A 14,614-nucleotide genomic window follows, 5' to 3' on the forward strand; every position below is an offset into this window, starting at 1 on the left:
TGGAGGGTAGCCAATGTAACCCCACTGTTTAAGAAAGGAGGGAGAGAGAAAACGGGGAATTGTAGACCAGTTAGCCTGACATCGGTAGTGGGGAAGATGCTTGAGTCGATTGTTAAAGATGTTATAGCAGCGCATTTGGAAAGCAGTGACAGGATCGGTCAAAGTTAGCGTGGATTTTTGAAGCGGAATCATGTTTGACTAATTTTCTGGAATTGTTTGAGGATGCAACAAGTAGAATGGATAAGGGAGAGCCAGTGGATGTGGTGTATTTGGACTTTCAAAAAACCTTTGACATGGTCCCACCCAAGAGATTAGGGTGCAAAATTAGAGCACATGGTATTGGGGGTAGGGTATTGAAATGGATAGCGAACTGGTTGGCAGATAGGAAGCAATGAGTAGGAATTAATGGGTCCTTTTCAGAATGGGAGCTAGTGACTAGTGGGGTGCTGCAAGGCTCGGTGCTGGAACCCCAGTTATTTACAACATATATTAACTATTTAGATGAGGGAATGTGACATCTCCAAGTTTGTGGATGACACCAAGCTGGGTGGCAGTGTTGGGGTGTGATATGGATGCTATGAGGCTGCAGGGTGACTTGGATAGGTTGGGTGAGTGGACATATGCCTGGCAGATGCAGTGTAATGTGGATAAATGTAAGGTTATCCACTTTGGTGGCAAGAACAGGAAGGCAGATTATTATCTGAATGGTGTCAGATTAGGAAAAAGGGGAATTACAATGAGACCTGGGTGTCCTTGTACATTAGTCTATGAAAGTAAGCAAGCATGTTGGCCTTCATTGCAAGAGGATTTGAGTTTAATCTCCAGAATCTTAATCTTAAATAGGTGCTGCAGAGTTTGTACCTTCACGCCGTGACCTGCGTGGGTTTTCTCCGGGAGCTCCGGTTTCCTCCGACACTCATAGAAACATATAGGTGCAAGAAGAGGCCATTCGGCCCTTCGAGCCAGCACCGCCATTCATTGTGATCATGGCCGATCGTCCCCAATCAATAACCCGTGCCCGCCTTCTCCCCATATCCCTTGACTCCACTAGCCCCTAGAGCTCTATCTAACTCTCTCCTAAATCCATCCAGTGATTTGGCCTCCACTGCCCTCTGTGGCAGGGAATTCCACAAATTCACAACTCACTGGGCGAAAAAGTATTTTTCTCACCTCAGTCTTAAATGGCCTTCCCTTTATTCTAAGACTGTGGCCCCCTGGTTCTGGACTCACCCAACATTGGGAACATTTTTCCTGCTTCCTGCTTTCCACTCGAAAGACGTACAGGTTTGTAGGCTAATTGGCTTCGGTGAGAATTGTCAATTGACCCTGGCGTGTGAAGGATGGAGCCAGTATACGGGGTGATCGCTGGTCGGTGCGGACTCGGTGAGCCGAAGGGATTGTTTTCAACGCTACATCTCCATCAACTAAATCTAAACAAAGTGAAGGGAGGTGCCTCATGCCATTATATTTTTCACAGTTTCCTTTGAAATCTCATTGGCAGTGCTAGAGATTTCAAACTATCTGTTCAGTCAGCCTTCACTCCAATGTCATCTAAACTAATTTACTTCAAAAAATAACACAAAGTGCTGGAGTAACTCAGCGGGTCATGCGGCATCTCTGGAGGTCATGGATAGGTGACGTTTCGGGTCGAGACACTTCATTAGACTGCTGCGTCTTCATCTGCAGTTCCTTCGTTCTAATTTACTTCATTTCAGATTTCCGGTCCTCCTGTCGATCTTTCTAACTTTGTATTAAGTTTACAACTCCTTTCAGCTTTGATTAGTATAATGCTTATTCTATGGAGTGAAATCGCAAAACCGAGACTGGCACTTTGACCCCAACTCCAACATGCAGTTTATAGCCCAGTAATTGCACATTACACTTAGAAGTGCTTTTAAAACAAATAAACACAGTTTTAAATATATATAATTCTGACAAGTCGGGGTGCGACTAAGAATTCTACCCACACTTTTAATGGCGCTTAGGCTCAGGAAGTTCGTCATCTTCCAAATAACTCTCGCCAACTTCTACAGATGAGTGGTAAAAAACATTTTATCGGAATGCATCACAGCACAGCTTGAAAAAGCTCCCCCCAAAGGCCGCAAGGAATCGCAGAGAATTGTGGTCGCAGCCCAGACCATCACACAACCAACCTCCCTCCCATTGACCCATCCACACCTCAAGTTGCCTCGGCAAGGCCAGCAGCATCATCAGGAACGAGTCGCAACCCGGCCACTCCCTCTTCTCCCCTCTCCCATCAGGCAAGAGGTGTAGAAGTGAGAAAACGCACACCTCCAGATTCAGGGACAGTTTCTTCCCAGCTATTATCAGGCAACTGAACCATGCTATCAACAACCAGAGAGCGGTCCTGAGATACCATCTACCTCATTGGAGACCTTCGGACTATCTTTAAACAGATTTTACTGGCCTTTATCTTGCACTGAAGGTTATTCCTATTAATGTATCTATATGCTGTGGACGGCTTGATTGTAATCATGTATATTCTTTCAGCTGACGTTAGTACGCAACAAAAGCTTGCCAATGTAACTTGTATTCTTGCCATAGAGGGAGTACAGAGAAGGTTCACCAGACTGATTCTGGTATGTTAGCATTCAGCGAATGGTATGTTAGCATTCATAGCAAAAGGATTTGAGTATAGGAGCAGGGAGGTTCTACTGCAGTTGTACAGGGTCTTGGTGAGACCACACCTGGAGTATTGCGTACTCCAGGTGTGGTCTCCTAATCTGAGGAAAGACATTCTTGCCATAGAGGGAGTACAGAGAAGGTTCACCAGACTGATTCTTGGGATGTCAGGACTTTCATATGAGGAAAGACTGGATGGACTCGGTTTGTACTCGCTAGAATTTAGAAGATTGAGGGGGGATCTTATAGAAACTTACAAAATTCTTAAGGGGTTGGACAGGCTAGATGCAGGAAGATTGTTCCCAATGTTGGGGAAGTCCACGGTAGGGAGCTTTTGCATTTTTCAGCTTGAAACTGTGCAATCTGGTGCATACTGTAGCGAGTCTTTTAACTTGCATTTGAATGCAACATTTATGCTTTAAATTGGATTAGGTATGAATAAGGTAAGGCTAAATTACATTCCTAATTACATTCCACAACATAGAGCCAGGCTGATCAACAGGTGCAGCACATGAATGATTATATTCATGTATGGAAATCAGATTATATTCATGCTGTTATGCATATATATACAGGTATAGAGAAAAACACAGAGAAACAAAGCAAAAGTTGGACCCATCGCTGTTCTGCACAAATAAATCAATCAACCTTGTTCAAGAAAGAACTGCAGATGCTGGAGAATTGAAGGTAGATAAAATTGCTGGAGAAACTCAGCGGGTGCGGCAGCATCTATGGAGCGAAGGAAATTTAGGGCCGAAACCCTTCTTCAGACCGTTTCAACCTTAGCCTTTGAATATAGAAACAAGACGAAAATAATGCCACATATTCAATCATATATGGTTCAATGAAATTAATACAATACAATACAATTTAATTGTAATTTGGACCCCTTGAGGCCCAAACGAAATGCCGTTTCTGCAGCCATACATTACAGACAAATAGACCCCAGACACAACATAATTTACATTTTACATAAACATCCATCACATTGCTGTGATGGAAGGCCAAAAAAAACTTATCTCTCCACTGCACTCTCCCCCCCCCCGATGTCAGAGTCAAAGTCAAAGCCCCTGGCTGGCGATGGCGATTGTCCCGCGGCCATTAAAGCCACGCCAGGTGGTGCGAGGTCGCACACCGGGTCTTGGTGTTAGAGCCCCCGGCGTGCGCTCGCAAAGTCCCGCGGCCATTCCAAGCCGCGCGGGGCGGTGATGTCAGGCCCCGCTCCAGGAGCTCTTCGACCCCGCAACTCGGGCGGGAGAAGTCGCCGTTGCGGGAGCCCTGAAAGGCGGTCTCCCTCCAGGGATCCGCGGGCTCCCGGTGCCGACGTCCGCAGACCCGCAGTAGCAGCCTCCTAATCTCCGGAGGTCGGGCCGCAGCAGCAGCAGCAGCGGCAGCGGCAGCGCTCCACCACCGCTCCACCCGCTCCGGACTCGGCCAGCTCCACGACGGTGACGGTGAGTCGTCGGCACCAGAGTCCCCGGCTTCTTCTGTTGGAGGCCGCACCTCATTGCAGCCCCAACGATAACGGAGACCCGGCAAGAAAAGGTCGGGTCTCCCGTGCAGGGAGAGATTTAAAAGTTTCCCCCTCCCTCCCACCCCACCCCCACCCCCCACACACACACCCCCAACATAAAATAAGAAAAAACTACATAGAAACATAGACAGAAAATAATAAAAACGCGGACGGACTGCAGAGGCCGCTGCTGACCAGAGTCGCGCCGCCTACCTGTGTTTAATTAAGATATATATGTAAACATATATATGGAAACAGGCCCTTCGGCCCACCAAGTCCACACCGACCAGCAATCTACCATACACCAGTTCCATCCATCACGCCAGGGACAATTTACAGAAGCCAATTAACCTACAAACCTGCACTTCTTTGGGATGTGGGAGAAACCGGAATATCCAGAGAAAACCCATGTGGTAGTAAGGCAGCAACTCTACCGCTGCGCCACCGTGCCACCCCATTAAATTATTTTTTCTGTAATATATTTAATATGGCGCCACGTGAATAAAGATGATAATAATAATAATGGATGAGATTTATATAGCGCCTTTCTAGATACTCAAGGCGCTTTACATCGCATTATTCATTCACTCCTCAGTCACACTCGGTGGTGGTGAGCTACTTCTGTAGCCACAGCTGCCCTGGGGCAGACTGACGGAAGCGTGGCTGCTAATCTGCGCCTACGGCCCCTCCGACCACCACCAATCACTCACACACATTCACACACATCCACACACATTCACACACATTCACACACATTCACACGCAGGCAAAGGTGGGTGAAGTGTCTTGCCCCAAGGACACAACGACAGTATGCACTCCAAGCGGGATTCGAACCGGCTACCTTCCGGTCGCCAGCCGAACACTTAGCCCATTGCACCATCTGTCGTCCAAGATGAACACATGATTCTGATTTCTGCCCTTACACATGCCCATCATTGTGTTTTATGGCTGGTTTTCAACCTCTTCAGACCTGAAGGTCTCGACTCGAAACATCGCCCATTCTTTCTTTCCAGTGATGCTGCCCGTCCTGCTGAGTTTTTCTAGTTTTTAGTGTCTATCTTCAGTTTAAACCAGCATCTGCAATTCCTTCCTACACTATTTATAAAGTAAAATAGGTCCTATTCTCATTATATAATTTTGTGATCAGCGTGAGAATATTGTGCTATTCGTGAGTCTCACACTCAATGCGTGAGAGTTGGCAGCCCTGCTAATAATGCAAACATTTTATGCAAGTTCCAATTGTTTGGACACAAATCACTTATTCCTGCTTTATAACAGTTAAATTACTTTAAGACCATTTCAGAAATTATGGCAGTCAACAAAAATCAACTAACAAATTAAAGGTCTCCTAATCTGAGGAAAGATATTCTTGCCATAGAGGGAGTACAGAGAAGGTTCACCAGACTGATTCCTGGGATGGCAGGACTTTCATATGAAGAAAGACTGGATAGACTCGGCTAGTACTCGCTAGAATTTAGAAGATTGAGGGGGGATCTTATAGAAACTTACAAAATCTTTAAGGGGTTGCACAGGCTCGGTGCAGGAAGATTATTCACGATGTTGGGGAAGTCCAGAACAAGGGGGCCACACACAGTTGAAGGATAGGGGGAAATCTTATAGGACCGAGATGAGAAAAACTTTTTTTTTCACACACAGAGAGTGGTGAATCTGGGGAAAGTGGGGGCAATTTTACTTAAATGGTCATTCTAAGCCCATTCAGATCTTCATAGTCAGAGTTATACAACATGTACATGGTTGGTCCAATTTGTCCATAATGATCAAGTTGGCATTCTGCATGTCCCGGGGACTGGCTGCCATTCCCAGATCAGCTCCCATCCCAGGAACTGGCTGCCGTTCCCAGATCAGCTCACAGAGAAGAGAAGAGAAGAGAAGAGAAGAGAAGGGAAGAGAAGAGAAGAGAAGAGAAGAGAAGAGAAGAGAGAAGAGAAGAGAAGGGAAGAGAAGAGAAGAGAAGAGAAGAGAAGAGAAGAGAAGAGAAGAGAAGAGAAGAGAAGAGAAGAAAAGAGATGCCACGTCACTCACAGCCGCCAACTGAAGCTCTTCCACAGACCGCACAGATCACAGTGATGTGGCGCAAAAGAGACAAACTGTGCAGGGACTGAAGACAGCGTGAGAATTCTGTCATCAGAGTGAGATGCGTGACTCTCACACTCAAAGCGTGAGAGTTGGCAGCCCTGTCTAAGGCCGGTATATGACAACAGACACACAGGGAGACTCATACACAAATGAAGACACACACACACACAGAGGAAGACACACACAAACACACACACACAGACAGACAGACACACACACACACAGGGAGACATACACACACACACACACAGGGAGACAGCCACACACACACACTGGGAGACAGACACACACGCACACAGGGAGACAGACAGACACACACACACACACACACTCACAGGGAGACACGGAGACACACACGGGGAGGCACACCCACACGGGGAGGCACACACACACACACACACACACACACAAGGAAACACATACAGTGAAACAGACACACACACACCTTTCCTTCCCCCCTCCATCCCCCCCTCTTTTTCCTCACGCTTCCTCTTTCTCCCCTTTCTCCTTTCCTTCCTTCAATGCCTCACTACATTCCCTCCCCTTGTCTCTGTTTGCCTCCATCCCTCCGTTTTTTTTCTTTCTCCCCTCCCTCTCTGTCCCCGGCTGCCCAATGGGGAGTCTGGCGGGCACGGTGTAGTGTGGATTGGCGGCGCTGGCGCTGCCGTGTGAGTTGAAGGGCAGGAGGGAGGGAGCGAGGTTGCGGCTGCAGCCGGATCTCAGCGCTCACAGACGGCTCACACAAGCGCTGACACCCGCTGCTGCCCGGGACCGCCGCGCTTCCCCAATCCGTGCAGATAGATCGCTGTCATGCGGCGCAAAGAGACAAACTGTGCAGCAAAGACCCTACAGCTCCGCTATACAGCTCCACTATGTGATCTTTGCTGTGCAGTGACTGAAGACAGCCTGTCAGCGTGAGAATTCTGTCTGCAGCGTGAGGGCGTGAGAATTGGCTGAAATGCGTGAGTGTCACGCTCAAAGCGTGAGAGTTGGCAGCCCTGATAACTCCACTTGGTTGCAACATCGTGTCGCATTTTTAATGTCATCTGCATAATGTGGAAAGATTGGTTTATCTATTAAAAGTATTCAGTTATTAATAAAGTATGGCTTAATTGCCTGACAAATCTATTATTTTCACAAATATTATTTTCCTCTGCCCATGATATCCTATGCATTTGATCCATAGATTCATACAGCGTGGATACAGGCCCTTCAGCCCAACTTGCCCATTCTGGCCAACATGCCCCACCTGCCTGCATTTGGCCCATATCCCGCTAAACATGTCCAATCTATGTACTTATCTAAATGCTTCTTAAACATTGTGTTACTGCCTGCCTCAACTACCTCCTCCGCCAAACTTTTCAACATGTTGAAAATTCAGCGGTGACCAGAAAGACGCTACAACTCTTTGGAGACCTCTCAGGACCATAGGAGACCTCTCAGGACCATACAGGCTGCATGGTTGTGAGAGGACTATGGTCATGAGAGGTCACCCACGACATGTCGCCAGGGGTCGCCTGTATGGTCATGAGAGGTCACCTATGGTTTTGAGAGGTCTCCAAAAAGTTGTAGTGTCTTTCTGGTCGCTGCTGAATTTTCAACATGTTGAAAATTTCGGCGACCTTTCTCGGGTGCCGGCAGTCGCCTGTAGTTCTGCAGGTGTACAGTTGTACAGACCCCCTAGTGAGACCACACCTGGAGTATTGCGTGCAGTTTTGGTCCCCTAATTTGAGGAAGGACATTCTTGCTATTGAGGGAGTGCAGCGTAGGTTTACAAGGTTAATTCCCGGGATGGCGGGGCTGTCATATGCTGAGAGAATGGAGCAGCTGGGCTTGTACACTCTGGAGTTTAGAAGGATGAGAGGGCATCTCATTGAAACATATAAGAGTGTTAAGGGTTTGGACACGCTAGCGGCAGGAAACATGTTCCCGATGTCGGGGGAGTCCAGAACCAGGGGCCACAGTTTAAGAATAAGGGGTAAGTCATTTGGAACGGAGACGAGGAAACACTTTTTCTCACAGAGAGTTGTGAGTCTGTGGAATTCTCTGCCTCAGAGGGCGGTGGAGGCCGGTTCTCTGGATATTTTCAAGAGAGAGCTAGATAGGGCTCTTGAAGATAGCGGAGTCAGGGGATATGGGGAGAAGGCAGGAACGGGGTACTGATTGGGGATGATCAGCCATGATCACATTGAATGGCAGTGCTGGCTCGAAGGGCCGAATGGCCTACTCCTGCACCTATTGTCTATTGTCTATTGTCTAAAGGTCGCGAAAGTGCGACAGGCCCTTTACCACACTTTATACATTGATTTAAGAAGCCGTCTCTTATTTCTTCCATTGCAATGTTTGGACTTCCACTTGTGCCTGATCTACTTTATAGCCATTGATGAGTATTACAGCATGGTGTCCATTTAGACAATAGACAATAGGTGCAGGAGTAGGCCATTCGGCCCTTCGAACCAGCACCGCCATTCAATGTGATCATGGCTGATCATCCCCAATCAGTACCCCGTTCCTGCCTTCTCCCCATATCCCCTGCCTCCACTATTTTTAAGAGCCCTATCTAGCTCTCTCTTGAAAGCATCCAGAGAACCTGCCTCCACCGCCCTCTGAGGCAGAGAATTCCACAGACTCTTAATCTACTCCCAAATAAAACTCACATGCTTGTCTGGAATTGTTGCTGTGACCATCGATATTTGTATTTATCTTGTATATTCTCATGCTTTTCTGTGCATTTTGATATCTGATATACACGGAACAGGTCAGTACAGTACAAGAACTACAATGTCTGTGCCAAACACACCTCTAACAAGACCAACTTTTATCTGCTTGCACATATTCTGTAGCTCGCCATTCCCTGCACATACATATGTCTATCCAAAAGTCTCTTAAACGCCTCTACCCTATCTGCCTCCACCATCACCCCAGGCAACGCGTTCCGGGCACTCACCATCCTCTGTGTAAAATCTTTAAGCTTCTCCCGCCATCCCAGGGATCATCCCGAGATTGATCCCTGGGATGGCAGGACTGTCATATGAGGAGAGATTGAAAAGACTAGGCTTGTATTCACTGGAGTTTAGAAGGATGAGGGGGGATCTTATAGAAACATATAACATTATAAAAAGGACTGGACTAGCTAGATGCAGGAAAAATGTTCCCAATGTTGGGTGAGTCCAGAACCAGGGGCCACAGTCTTAGAATAAAGGGGAGGCCATTTAAGACTGAGGTGAGAAAAAAAACTATTTCACCCAGAGAGTTGTGAATTTGTGGAATTCCCTGCCACAGAGAGCAGTGGAGGCCAAGTCACTGGATGGATTTAAGAGAGAGTTAGATAGAGCTCTAGGGGCTAGTGGAATCCAGGGATATGGGGAGACGGGTTATTGATAGGGGACGATCAGCCATCATCACAATGAATGGCGAATGGTGCTGGCTCGAAGGGCCGAATGGCCTCCTCCTGAACTTATTTTCTATGTTTCTATGTTCTTTAAACTTTGCCCCACTCACCTAAAGCTATTCCTTCTTGTATTGGATTTTTCCACCCTGGGGAACAAGGGTCTGACAGTAAGATATGTATCTCTGTTAATATAAGTTACGTTGATATGTAATTTTCTGTCTTATGTGTATGCGTGCGTTGTGTATTTTGCCATATATATGTGTATGTGTATATTGCCATATATTTTGTGCTTCTGTTATGTATCTAACTGCTTGCCTGCAAGTGCCTCTACTGATGTGTAGCTTTAAACAAAGGCGACACCTACTGGCCAAGGAAAACCAATACATCCTCTAATTTGGTTTTAACTGTACAGGAGGATTGTGTGGCCCAAATTGGTTTAGGTTAGGTTTATTATTGTCACACGCACTGAGGTACGGTGAAACGCTTTGTTTTGCGTGCTGTCCAAAAATATATTGCAGAGAATTGTGCATGCATCCCAGACCATCGCGCAAACCAACCTCCATCCATTGAAACATAGAAACATAGAAAATAGGTGCAGGAGTAGGGCATTAAGCCCTTCGAGCCTGCACCGCCATTCAATATGATTCATGGCTGATCATCCAACTCAGTATCCCGTACCTGCCTTCTCTCCATACCCCCTGATCCCTTTAGCCACAAGGGCCACATCTAACATGGTGTGTTTGGCCATGTCTTGGTAGGTTTGCAGTTGTGCCATAATCTTTCCATTTTCGGATGATAGATTGAACAGTGCTCCGTGAGATATTCAAAGCTTGGGATCTTTTTTTATAACCTAACCCTACTTTAAACTTCTCCACAACTTTATCCCTGACCTGTCTGGTGTGTTCCTTGGGCTTCATGATGCTGTTTGTTCACTAATGTTCTCTAACAAACCTCTGAGGCCTTCACAGAACAGCTGTATTTATACTGAGATTAGATTACACACAAGTGGACTCTATTTACTGATTAGGTGACTTCTGAAGGCAATTGGTTGCACTGGATTTTATTTAGGGGTATCAGAGTAAAGGGGGCTGAATACTTTTGCACGCCACATTTTTCAGTTTTTTATTTGTAAAAAAATTTGAAAACCATGTATCATTTTCCTTCCACTTCACAATTATGCGCCACTTTGTGTTGGTCTGTCACATAAAATCCCAATAAAATACATTTACGTTTGTGGTTGTAACGTGACAAAATGTGGAAAAGTTCAAAGGGTTTTGAAAACTTTTGCAAGCCACTGTATATACATATAGCCCTCGCTCAGTGGACGAGGCTTGGGAGTATAGATAAGTTTTTAGTCTTGACTTAAAGGAGTCGATGGAGGGGACAGTTCTGATGGGAAAGGGGGTGCTGTTCCACAGTCTAGGAGCTGCAACCGCAAAGGCGCGGTCGCCCCTGAGCTTATGCCTAGACCGTGGGATATTCAGCAACCCCAAGTCGGCCGATCTGAGGGACCTGGAGGTGGAGTGGTGGGTGAGAAGACTTTTAATGTAGGAGGGGGCAAGCCCATTGAGGGCTTTGTAGACATAGAGGAGGGTCTTGAAATGTATTCGGAACCGCACAGGGAGCCAGTGGAGAGAGGCCAGGATCGGGGTGATGTGGTCCCTTTTTCGGGTGCCCGTCAGGAGTCTCGCTGCGGTGTTTTGGACCAGTTGCAGGCGGGACAAGGAAGATTGGCTGATGCCAGTGTAGAGGGAGTTGCAGTAATCTAGGCGGGAGGTGATAAATGTGTGGATGATCTTTTCGAAATGGAGGAACTGTTTTATTTTAGCTATCGTCCGAAGCTGAAAGAAGCTAGCTTTTACCACGGCATTGACTTGTTTGTCAATTTTCAATGCTGAGTCAAATATCACGCCAAGGTTTTTGACGTGAGGTTTGAGTAGTGGGGTAAGGCTTTCAAGGCTGCCTGCTATCATTTTGCTTGAGTCCTTGGGGCCGAGAAGGATGACCTCAGACTTACACTCGTTCAGTTGGAGAATGTTTTGGGCCATCCAACACTCTGTATCCTCGAGGCAGCGGGTAAGGTTAAGTAGATTTGATTGGTTTTTGGGCTTCAGGGGGAGATAGAGTTGTGTATCGTCTGCGTAGCAATGGAAGGAAATGCCGTGACTTTGAATGACTTGGCCTAAGGGGAGCATATACAGGGAGAAGAGAATGGGGCCAAGGATGGAACCTTGTGGAACCCCGCAGCAGAGGCTAGCTGGGGAGGAGAAAGAGTTGCCTATGTTAGTAGAGAAACTCCTACCTTTGAGGTAGGAGATGAACCAGCTCAGGGCCGTGCCATCAATACCAACCCCGTACCGGAGACGGTCAATTAGGATGGTGTAGTCGACAGTATCAAATGCTGCGCTGAGGTCAAGAAGGAGCAGGATTGCACAGAGTCAACCGTGAGCAGTAGGTCATTGTGTACCTTCAGCAAGGCAGACTCTGTGCTATGGTGAGCCCTGAAATCTGATTGGAAAGTTTCCAAGATAGTGTTTTGGTGAAGGTAAGGCATAAGTTGACTTAAAATTACCTTTTCAAAATTTTAAAAAAGGTTAATGAAAAAAAAGGGCTTTTGAGAGGGAAGGCAATTTAGAAATGGGTCTGTAGTTGCTTGGCAAGGTGGGGTCGAGGTTAGGTTTTTTCATATGCTGAGAGAATGGAGCAGCTGGGCTTGTACACTCGGGTGTTTAGAAGGATGAGAGGGCATCTCATTGAAACATATAAGATTGTTAAGGGTTTGGACACACTAGAGGCAGGAAACATGTTCCTGATGTTGGGGGAGTCCAGAACCAGAGGCCACAGTTTAAGAATAAAGGGTAAGCCATTTAGAACGGAGATGAGGAAACACTTTTTCTCACAGAGAGTGGTGAGTCTGTGGAATTCTCTACCTCAGAGGGCGGTGGAGGCCGGTTCTCTGGATATTTTCAAGAGAGAGCTAGATAGGGCTCTTGAAGATAGCGGAGTCAGGGGATATGGGGAGAAGGCTGGAACGGGGTACTGATTGGGGATGATCAGCCATGATCACATTGAATGGCTCGAAGGGTCGAATGGCCTACTCCTGCACCTATTTAAATTTCGTTGTACATGGCCCATGTTACAATGACAATAAATAAACTATTCTATTCTATTGTCTATTGTCTATTGGAATGATTTACTGAAACCAAACCACCGTGTAAGGCTGGTAGTTGCATTATTTTCCTGAACGGATTTAGAATTAGACATTGATTGAATCCTCTTTCATTGAGTGACAAGCAGTCTTGTCCAGAAATGAATAGTCAATTCAATAGAAATTCAAACATAATTCATGCAAAATCTACCAACAAAATGAACGTTCTGCGAACAATATGAAGTTCATTGATGATGCTCTGTGTTTTAACAGAAACTTATTTTTAGACCAATAAAAGATCTAACAGCCAATAATTGTTAGCAATCCTACTTAAGCTAATCTCCCCTGCCCGCACATAATAATTGCTCCATTCTCTGCATATCCATGTGCCGATCAGAAGGCTTCTTTAATGCCCCTATTGTATCTACCTACAACAAAACCTTGGTAGCGTGCTCCAGGCACTCACCATTCCCTTTGTACAAATCCTGCCCTGCACTTAAGGTCATAAGTGATAGGAACTGAATTAGGCCATTCAGCCCATCACGTCTTCTCCACCATTCCATCATGGCTGATCTATCTCTCCTTCCTAACACCATCCTCCTGCCTTCTCCCCATAACCCCTGACACCCATACTAATCAAGAATCTTTATTTTTTTATTTTTTATATATTTTTTATTTATTAGAAGTACAGTAAATTACAAGCCACATATATCTTATTACATTTATTGTACCCCTTCATTTTTTAAGCTTTAAGGAAAGATAGAAATAAGGAAAGTAGAAAAAGTGAGAGAGAGTTGTGTTAGCAATCCATGCCATAACAATATCCATTGACTTGGCGTCCACAACCTTCTGAGGAGACCAAGTAACCACCCTTGGCAATGCATTGCAACCCTTCCCCCCACCCATCGTCCTCTGTGGCCAAGAACTTAGAAAAATAGAAACATAGAAAAGGTGGTGGCCATTCGAGCCAGCAACGCCATTCATTGTGATCATGGCTGATCGTCCCCAATCAATAACACGTGCCTGCCTTCTCCCCATATCCCTTGACTCCACTAGCCCCTAAAGCTCTACCTAACTCTCTCTTAAATCCATTCAGTAACTTGGCCTCCACTGCCCTCTGCGGCAGGGAATTCCACAAATTCACAACTCTCTGGGTGAAAACGTCTTTTCTCACCTCAGTCTTAAATGACCTCCCCTTTATTCTAAGACTGTGGCCCCTGGTTCTGGACTCGCCCAATATTGGGAACATTTTCCTGCATCTATCTTTTCCAGTCCTTTTATAATTTTATATGTTTCTATAAGATACCCCCTCATCCTTCTAAACTCCAGTGAATACACAAGCCTAGTCATACGAATCGTACGAAAGTTTTCAGCGCAGTTGGAAGCTGCTACATTCATTGGCCCGTTACATTACGAGTGGGGATCCCGGTCGCTCAACTGGGCTGTGAGATCGCTCACGGCTGGCGGACGGGGCTTGACTTTGACACAAACCCTCTGGTCCAAGTCTACCGATGCCTCCAGTGCGCTGCCAGCGGGCTCACTTTAACAGAGGCGCAGATTTCTCCCGGTGACATTCACTCTCTCCCCGGCCCACTTTCCAGCCACCGCTGTCACGTGACCGTCGAAACCTTCCCCCCCCCCTTCCTCCCCTCTCCCACGTTATGAAGGACCCGTTCACTCCTACTCTTTGCTTCCTGTCTGCCAACCAATTTTCTATCCACGTCAACACCCTACCCCCAATACCATGTGCTCTAATGGATGAGTATTCATAAATGAATACTTTTCACTGGTATTTTACATTCAGGTTTATTATTGTCGTGCA

The sequence above is a fragment of the Leucoraja erinacea genome, chromosome 5, assembly GCF_028641065.1.
Source record: "Leucoraja erinacea ecotype New England chromosome 5, Leri_hhj_1, whole genome shotgun sequence".
Classification (NCBI taxonomy): domain Eukaryota; kingdom Metazoa; phylum Chordata; class Chondrichthyes; order Rajiformes; family Rajidae; genus Leucoraja; species Leucoraja erinaceus.